The following is a 10,639-nucleotide window of genomic DNA, read 5'->3' on the forward strand; positions in this document are numbered from 1 at the left end:
AAAACGAGCACTATTTTATAGACCAAGTTGATTATTACGCAAATTTGTGTCACAGTCCGGATTCTGCCCTATTCCAATTTCTACTCGTTCCACTCTGCGATACTCACAACCAGGATCCAAAGGAGGTCTCCGACTATCCCAAGCATGTTCAGCCATATGATGCGGTGTTTCTGAGGGAACTGGGTTGAAGACCAGAGCAGGAAGCTAAAAATACCAAGGGCGACATTGTAGTCGGATCTGTCCAGACAGCAGATGAAGCCCAGGACAGCAGTGCCAAGAAAGACATATCTGAAGTCATTTGAGCTGCTTCCCATGCTAACAGTTTTATCCCAACCCCAACCCCAACCCCAACCCCAACCCCAACCCCAACCCCAACCCCAACCCCAACCCCTTACCGATCTTGTTCGAGCATTATGAATAATCAGAGAATTGATTGAAATAAATTCAATTTATAATCTATTCAAATTCGACTCGGCATTCTCTTGAAGCGATTGGAAAAATAGATATGAATTCAAAGTATTTATTGCGCACACTGGCAAACCGAGTATGAACCAGTGCAATATTATGATTGAATGTAGGGTTTGCATGCTCAGCCATTATTAATATCAATCAATTATCTTACTTGCGCTCGCGGCGGAAACTTTCTCGGAACTTTTATAGATATCTCGGCGGGAATACTAGGTTTATCTCAATTTTGCGACCCTGCTCCTCCGCGAGGCACACGTCTCGAGCGAGACTCTCCCTCTCGGTCTTTGTGCCCGAGTTGTGCTTGAGCTTCATGTGTAGGTTCAGGGATACATCGGATCCATAGTTTTTATCGCAGTTGGGGAATGGGCACTCGTAGCTTTTCTCGATCATGTCAGATGTCCTCCTGACTTTCTTCTTGGTCTTCTGCGCCCAAATTTGAGACCATTCCTTCTGCGCTTCCTGGATAAGAGAACTGGTTTACCTCTAGTTCTTCGATCTAGGTGGTGAGGGTGCGGTTGGAGACAGAATACTCTTTGATCTTGGAGATCATGATTTCGTTGATGAGATAAACCTTCCAAAATTCCTGGTAATAGCAGACTTTCTTGTCGTACTTGGGGTATGCTATATGATGAGGAGTAGCAGATACATAGTTCGTTGGAGTTTTGCTTTTTGAGTGCGATTTCCTCGGCCACCCACCGATCTTCGTCATTGATCATTTCGCGGATGGACTCGATGCGTTCGATGATTAGATCCTCGAGGCGCTCTAGCTGATTGTTTGCTTCTTATTCGCTTTGCATTTTCGTAGGAGATCAATATAATAACGGTAACTACTATCTTTATTATAAAGTTCAATATTTATCCTGAATACCCGCTCCATATCCAACTCAGCACTGAGTTCCTCAGGCATAACTCGGAATATATATATGATCGCAATAGAATAGTCATCATTATAAAACTTGGGTATTATATCAATAAAATACACATTCGAAGGATTGCCACCTTTCTGCCATCACTACTCATCTACTATTTATTACTTGACTATTATTTTCTCGTTTCCTTCTGCTTGCGTCGTGTTGTTCGCAGAGGCCTGTTGTTGGGACATGGCATTCATTATGACTTGCTGCACTTTCTGCATCGCTAGTTTGGCTTCCTCTACAGTTATCGAGTTATCCTCCAGGCTAGTTTCGATGCTCATAAGCTCGCTGGTGATATTTGAGTCGTTTTGGAATCTTATCTTCATCTGCTTAATTCCTAGAAGAATCATGTTCTTTTGTTGCTAGGGGGGAGGCATCATCGGAGATCCTCCATTTTCTTGCGTTTATTTCATTTTTATTTGCATTAGCCTTTGCTGAAGGGCCGCCATCGAATTTTTAACTTACTAGAATGTTAAAGTTTCTTGTTTGAGACCAGCCTCTATCCGATCTAGCTCAGTAAGAATCTCCCCATGATTCTGGAACTGCATTTTAATTGTTGGAATAGCCATTATAATCATAGCCTTTTGTTGACTCTCGGATGGCATCATCATATGCGGCATCGGGGCACTCTGCATCGGAATTTGCGATTGAGGAGGATATGTCATGCTACTCAGTTTTTGCTGCTGTCTTTGATTTTATTATTCAAGTAGACTTTGGGGAGATCCTCCTGTGCTTGATATTTTGGTTTGCCTTTACTTTTCCTAGATCACTTTCCCCATTTTGATTTATATCACCTTGCTCTGCAGTTCGCGGAGTCTTGTCGCTGCCATTTCAGGTGTAAACTAGTCAGTTGCGAGCTGGGTTTCTAGTTTATTGAACTAGGCATATAAGTCAGGCATGTTTTTGAACTGTTGCTTCAAATGACCAATCATCTGCAGTTGAATGGCCTTTTGCTGTTCCGGGGGAGGCTTCATGAATGCTTGAGGCTCCTTACTCATCATGTGCTCTTGCATCTTCATCATGATTTTCTTTTGCTTTTCGAAATCGCTTGCCGTTGAGTAGTCTCTTTCAATTTAAAGTCGAAACTTCTTCATTATCCTGAAGTTATTGATCATTCTGGGCTCTTATTTTTCCATGATCTTGATGATCGCTCCTCTCAGCGGGTGGTTTGGCATCATGGGAATGACATACATGAAAGCCTTTGCCCAGTTCACGATATACTTCTTGGAAGGGTCGAGCTAGTAGAACTTTATGAAGCTGTCACTATCGTTATTGTTGATTTCCTAGTTCAAGTGGGATAAATCTTCCATGTCATCCGAATTTTCTGCATTCTTGCACTCATCTAGCGTAGCCTCGTACCCAGATATCCCCATCAGAGCATATAACGATTCTTGACAGTTGTGGATGAAGCCCTAGAAATAACACGGGATGTACCATGTTGCAAGTGTTTTTGAACGATCTCTCCGGCGCATTCATGAGGTACTGCAGCATTATCCAAGACTGAGCTTCGAACTCCGTGATCCCGTAGTACAAGTTCTATAAATTAGATAGACAATACCATTGTGGACAGCATCGCAAATTCGGTGAAGCTACTCCACATCACATACACGTTTATGCAATAGAACATTATCTTTGTGATGAAACCGTAGCTCTACTCCTCCATCATCCAGAACTCCACGAGGCAGCATCCCCCCATCATGGATAGCGAGAGGAAAAACAAAATACTGAGCAGCTCGTTTGCCGCTCCGATGCACACGCCGAACACTAACGAGTGTCTACTGAATTTAGAAATGCAGGTTTTACACATTGGACAGTGCATGACACGAAAAAGTTTGGGTAGTTTGCATTTGGCGCATTGCATAGGCGGAGTTTCCAAATAGGGACGAATCTCCATTGCCCTTTTACCTTTCTTGATATTTTATGGAGTCGCCATGCTGCCTGAGCCTCTGACTGCAACTAGCACATAAAACAAAAGGGGCAGTATTAAGAAGAGTGTAGTGATGTTTTGCGCCTAAAAATTGCCTAGTATTTTATAGCTCGCCATTGTGAGTCCCAAAAGGGCTATGAAGATGCCTGATATGAAAGGTCTTACTCTTAACGGCATCCATTCGCATGTCAGCGTCATATGACACATTCCTACAACCCCAAGAAGAGCATGACAATTTAAGGTTGCGAGTGCGTGCAGACCCATCGCCTACAGCTTCTTCTCCATGTACGTTCCTTTCAGTATTTCCATCGCGTAAAACTCGGATTGGTTATTGTTCTTCATATGTTGTATCTTCTCGAAGTATTATTATGGCGCAACCTCCACTTGTCGATGGGAGCATCCTGCGTGATGTTCGTGCGAGCCGGAATGGGCTTGGGGACGAGGCTGTTGGTCTTGAGAGTGGTCGTGCGAGCACGGCCGGCCATGGTGATGATGGTTTTGCATATAATGAATACAATGCGATAAGTGTGGAAATAATATCTGCTTGAAAGGTGCAGAAATAGTGAATAAAAAAGCAGATGGGATATGGAAATAATGTATGGGAATAGCGCAGACGCGTATGTGGACGTATGTGTAGATAATGAATAGGGAGATGTGGAAAATAATATCTACAAATATCAGTTTTTATTGTCTTTGAAATGGGGCTTGAAGTGCTTAATTTCAAATTTTTAGATGAACGACTTCATGAAATTGTCTCTGAAATGCATGACCTTGGCCATTTCCTCATTGCTGAAGCTGACCCAGACTTCGACTCGATAGTGGAACTTCAAAGAGACGTCGGACTTCGGCGAAATAAACCGGATTCCGTTGATTAGCTAGCCAGTCGCGTAGGACTCCCCCAGGAAATAAAAGACTAGCCATTCATATATTTATTGATGGTTCTCTTGCTCGATTTGGAAGATCAGGCGACCGCCAGTTGCATTCTTCGGATCCTCCCAAGTGGGACTGATTCCATCTCTGAAAAAATTGATCGCATTTATGAATTTCTACTTCCCGTCGATTTGGTAACTAGATAAAACTCTATGAGTACCTATTCCAAATGTTTTTATCGTTCTCGCCGCTCTCCCTGGCGAAGAATTTCTTAAGATCCGCAATTGGTGAAAGAACCCATAGAGTTATGAGATCTTGGTGGGTCGCTAGAAGATGCCATTTCTTTAAGACGTCACTATAATCGGCTGTTTTCATATCTTATTCGCTTTGATAGTAGCTCAGCCAAACCCCCCATTTGTCCCATAGTAAATCTTTTGTGGTCATAAACTTTATATTATAATCAAATAATATTTACGAATTCAAATATCATTTTATCTTTGTCCTCTTATAAACATCTCTATATCTTTATCCCACTCCAAGCAGAGTAAACGATCAATCTGTTTGGATCTATCTCTGTCGTTTCCATTCCTGCTCGTTTAATTCAACAGCTATTGTATATGTGCTAATGCGAATACATCGGCTTAGTTTATATTTCTCGAATAAATTTTTTTTTTTACAGAATCACTCTGTTCTTCTTTGCCCCACTAGAGATATTCCTTTTCTCCTTCTCCTTGGAACTTCCTCGCGCCTTGGCATAAGGTCATGATATCTCCTCATCAGTTCGTCATTTCTCCTCATCCGTTCGTCATTTCTCCTCATCAGTTCGTCTATTCTGCCTTCGAGTTTGTCATTTCTCCTCGTCAGTCCGTCTACTCTGCATTCGAGTACGTTATTTCTCCTCATCAGTTCGTCTATTATGCCTTCGAAATATTTTTGTGATTAGACAGATGAGACTAGAGATTTTGTCTACTTGAGATGTAGCTCGTGAATTTTTCGGAGAAGATCTTCGCGACTAAACTCTGAATAGTGTCCCATATTAAAGCTGCTGTCGGATATCTGTGAGTTCATTTGTTCGATAATACTAATTAATAGAATCATTACTTCATATAAAAAGCCATTGTTTATTGATTTTATTGATTTTATGCTTAGCTGGCGCAAGTTTCAGAGAATGCATGGTCCATTTGATTGAGTTACATTAATAATTATAATAAAAAATCGACCGGGATTTAAAGAAATTAATCGTAAAAACTAGCCGTTAATGACCCAATGACCCTGGGCCGATAGAAAGGGGTAAGCAAAAAGGTGAAGTGGCTCCGGGGTCTTACGGCACCCCCCGCTTTTCTTTGGGTATTATAAATGATTTAGGTTAATGAGATCATTATGGTAGTCACTTTGGTGTGATCTTAAGCTGTCCATAGCAAGGTAATTCAGTTGGTATCTTGTGAAGTTTTTAGGTTGCAAATGTTTCTCTTGAGAACGATATAGAAATTGGCACTTGGAATAGCAGAAACTACCTAGCTTCTTTGACAGGACCAATGCAGGAACAGAACAAAACAAATTAAGTGATGCTTAATCTAGCCTTGACCAAGTTGTGTTATATAGATGTGGATTAGTTAGGACAAAGGTAAAGAATGAATCTTCATTGTTGTAGTTGTGTTTCTAAGCAGAGATTTAGTAAATGTCAATACATTCAGGAGCTAGTTTCATGATTTAAGTGATCTAGGAGATACTCAGTTAGCTGATACAATAAACAGTTGCTCGATTTGTTTGGCCATAAAAAGAGACAATAGTTTTAGATTAGTCAGACTTGATAGCTTTGAGGACAAGACGAATCTTAGTGAGATTATTGAGGAGATACTAAGACACGTTAGCATATAGTTGAGTCTTGAACTAGAGAGCTTAGCTCTGAACATTGTAAATTATACATAGCATTAATTAGACAAAGATTAAATATTGTTGAAGTAATCCGACCCGTGGGCCATCTGGGTCGTAGTATGACGTCATACTGATAGAATATTCTAGAATTTGAAGTGTAGCAGTTACAAATTTTATAAAAAACATAATGATTTAATCAAGTCATGAAGGATGAAGTAGAATGATGACAAACTACCCCTCAAAATGCTCAGCTCGATGAGGAGAAGAAGCTGATGAGGTCAGAACAAGATTATTGACCCTCCTTGTCGAGTTATTCCCGTTTTAATTTTATAACTATAACTATGACGTCATTAATGGCCCAATGACCCTGGGTCTATAGAAGGGGGTAAGTAAAATTTTCCGCTTTTCGACCAATAGTGTAGATTTAAAACATTACGAGCCTTGGTTTTGGCGATGCAAGAAAACAACAGCCACCAAGAATTATAATCCAGCAACAAAATAGGCTTAATAGCTTCCAACCTAATGCAGACAAACAACAAATTCGACAGCAATGAACAATTGATGAAAAATGATCGGATTATCGCATCTATTGAGCAGTACGAAAGAAATGCTGATAAACTCAAGATCGGCAATAGGGCATCGATTGCGAGTCGAGCTTCAGTCGATCACCCAAATAACCATAAACTCACTCTGAGAAACAGCTAAAGAGTCAGCAGATTTTCGAGGCCGTCATTCATGAAACCCAAATAAAAGAAGAAAACATAAAATCTGATGATTGAGCCACATCTGTCGACCATTAAGAAAATCTCAACATTCATCCGCGCCGAAAGCAACGAGGCTCTCAACATAACAGCGGGTGTGCAGCAGCTATTGCAAGAAGTATACGAGAGCTTCGAAAATGCAATGCTCGAGAGCCTATATTAAATAAAATAAAAGTAAATAACTCTGCATGATTTGGTGTACTCTACTGCAGTTGCAAACGAGAATAGCGAGATAATTCTGGGCAAAAGGAGCAGCAAGAAAAGCAACCATATGACGAAAGCAGTTGATGGTAACAACAACAATGCGAACATTCAGCAACCCAATCCAAAGATGCAAGAGCATAACAAAACTTATGGAAAATGAAATCATTTTTTTCGGAGGAGCTGCTGGAATGGCTGAAAGTAGTGCAGTTGGCGCTAAATGGGAGGATATTCGATGTGATCAAGAAGAAATAGGCGCCTTATGTTAAGTATTTGAAGAAGATGTTTGAAAATGCCAATGTGAACGGGAAATAGTACTCGAAGAACAAATTAAAGACAAATGCGAAAAAGACCAAACTCTGGAGTATTGTTCTGCCTGAAAACTAATTCCAGTCCTCGATTAATATCCTGCTCGAGTTTATTCGAAACATTATCGAGTTCAATCCGGTGTATGACTACTATTTAGAGCAAGCCAAAATACGCAAAAAGAGCTCAGATCTTTACAATAACTCCCTGATAAAGGTAGCCAAAGATAAAATATTGGCAGGAGTGTTTAAACTGGCCAGGAATTAAGAGGAAACAGCCATAAATATAAAGCAAAAGGACCTCAACAAAATCGATCACGAACACTTTGACAAGAATAACTACATGCATTTCATTTACGAACAGGAACAGACTAAATTATTATAAAGCCTCATCACTGATACATTTGATATGCGGATGAAAGGCGAATTGTTGTAAATTGTGGATTTGGAGTATTTGGGAAAAGTCAAAAACAAGTGTTATGAAATTCTGGCCCAGATCTACCAATGCATAAGTGAGGCACGCATTTAACATTTAATTTAGACTTTGAGTTACTTGGTTAAGAACCCGACATCTTTAGGGAATAAGTTTGAAATGAGTTCGGGGTTAGCAAAGTATCCGCTCACAGGGGATTCGCATAAACTGAAACTAATGGAAGGCTGGTATATGGTGAGTTCCCCTTAAATTCTAAACAATCTAACAACTTCTCTCCGGTACATTTACGACCAAACTGACATTTATATTAGAGGGGCAAATATGGTGTTTATTGTCTGCGAGTCATAAACCCTCAGTTCTACAATGAGATAAAGGCATCAATGGGACAACTGTTAAGGCTGTCGGAAACAGCATAGAACTGGCTGATCGGCCCAATACTGAAACATTACCCTGCTGGCTATGAAGAGAGTATACGTATTCTTGACAGTTTTTCTGCTTTTTGGAGGAGTGTTACAATATAGAGCCAATTCATCTTGGAAGACTGTCAGAAGATAATGGAAAATATGGGTATCCTGAGCATCTGTAATAATTTCTTCCGTATCCTGGTACAGAATGAACTGCAAATATACAGCCGATAGCGCGCTGAACAGCATCCGAATGAGGAGAACCAGCTGCACAGCTCCCAATACAAGGAAGAAAACACCAATAACGCCCACACAAATAGCGTAATGGCCATGAAATCAATAAAATAATTCTATCGCAAAATCACCCAGATGTTGGAAATATACTGCTACAACTCCTTCGCAAACTCCAAGAAAGTCCTGCTAGCCCTCAAGAAATACATGTGTTCTTCAAGACTGCTGTGTTTGCTGTTCCAGACGTTAATTGATTGCTGCCCTTTGAACAGCAGCCCCAATAAGAACATGTAAATCGGTATCAAAGCCGTAATCGGCATACAAATGTTTTAAATGCTAGAAACGGTTGATTTTCTCAATCTGGTCAAACTGTTGCCATACTCGAAATATTTTCTATCACTAATTTTGGAATTCCCTGATTTGCCAATGCAGTTCCCATTCATCGATTTGGGCTTAATGAGGACATTCAGGATTCTGCCTTCACTCGAAACTGAGCCGTCTGGGCTTATGTTATACTCGAGGCAGAAAAGTTACCATGACAGAGCACACAGTAACTGCCTCATAATGTTGATTGCCATTTTTTCAAGGACCTTCATTATCTACAAGAGCTAAAGAGTGGTCCTCCTTCGCAGTATTACACGACCAAATAAACGCTATGCTAAAATTTATAAACCACAAAAATCTTCACAATATTGGGATGATCACAATACTTTAAGACATCTACTTCAAAATTATCTTTCATCTCTACTTTCCGTATAACTTTGACTGCCCTCGAATGGTCCCTTTCTTGCGAGCGAACGAAGTGAGTTTTGTAAGGTCGTATTTTAAAAGATCAGGGGTAGGTTCATTATGTTTTTCGAGGTCAGAATTGGATATTGATATAGTAGTTCAAAGGTTATGAAGGTAACGAAATTAGACAATCTCCATTACCTCAAGACTATCTGACTCAAAACGATGTTCCTTTGTAATGGGATTGGAGGAATGTCAGCGGAGTCAACTATTTGTCTGCTACTCGCCACCAAGGTCTTCCCCACTACTGCGGAAGCTGCTGGGCCATGGCAGCAACTAGCTCTCTTGTTGACCGAATCAACATCGCCAGAAATCGAACATGGCCTGACATTGCTCTCTCGCCCCAGTTCATTTTAAATTGCGCGATGGGTGGGACTTGTAAGGGTGGTAACGCATTGAGTCTATATAATCTAGCCCATGAGTCTGCTGGAATTCCCGAGGAAACATGCCAAAACTATTAATCCAAAGATTCTGATGGTGCGAAGTGCTCGGACATTCAAAAGTGTAAAGATTGCAATTACGCTTCATGTTGGGCTCAACCACGATACCCTGTATGGAGAATTGTTGAATACTCTTTTATCAAAGATGCGAGCAACATGAAGGCCTAAATTTATGCACAAGGGCCTTTTTCATGCGCTCTCGAAGCATCTGAAAAATTCTATACTTACACAGGCGGCTTTTTTCATAAGCCAACTTATCCCCTGAGCTCGACCATTACGTGTCGATTGTCGAGTGGGGGGTCTCCAATGGAATAAAGTACTGGATAGGCAGAAATAGTTGGGGCACATATTGGGGGTAGTCTGGCTACTTTCGAATCCAAATGCATCGAAACAATAATGGCATATAAAGGGAATGCTCGTGGGGATCTGTGGAAAAGAACCCGCATATCGTCGAAATCCACAGCAGCGAATTCTAATTGAATTAAAAATGATAGAAATCATTAGATTCATTACAGTATATTGACACATAAATTTATTTACATTTATAATTCGAAGAAGTTCCTTCTATGCTCCCCATATTCTGATATTAGGAATCAACTGGTGTGTGTCTTTTCAATGCGTAATGTGGATATCGGAATGTATATGACTGCTTTATTTTTAGTCTTTTTGGAAGTTTAATTTATTTAATTTGAATATTTCTAAAGATTGTTGTGATGAAGTGGCGGATGGTGCTTATTCAAAGACAAAATGTTTATAATATGAGGCAATACGCAGTTGGTTAAAAGGGAAAACTGATTTGAGTACCCTTCATATAATAATCATTCTCATTTTTGAGGGAATTATTATGATCCGTTTTTAAGCTGAGGAAGAGACAAAAGCTTATACTCTTAAATAACATTTTGAGTATTAAACAGACACTCCCTGACTGTTTTTGTATTTGGTAAAAGCATTGTGAATCAATTGAGCAGGAAGTAATTGACATTTGAAATACAAGAGTGCGTCCACCTCTATTCACAATGCA

General features: G+C 40.2%; 1 pseudogene; it reads left to right on the top strand.

Moving 5' to 3' along the window:
- Window positions 1-8,527: 8,527 nt before the first annotated feature.
- On the top strand, window positions 8,528-10,025 carry LOC148298301 (cathepsin Z pseudogene; annotated as a pseudogene).
- The last annotated feature ends 614 nt before the right edge of the window (window positions 10,026-10,639 follow it).

Source organism: Brachycentrus maculatus, unplaced genomic scaffold (genome assembly GCF_059751285.1).
Source record: "Brachycentrus maculatus isolate JH-2025_06_01 unplaced genomic scaffold, ASM5975128v1 h1tg002223l, whole genome shotgun sequence".
Classification (NCBI taxonomy): Eukaryota; Metazoa; Arthropoda; class Insecta; order Trichoptera; family Brachycentridae; genus Brachycentrus; species Brachycentrus maculatus.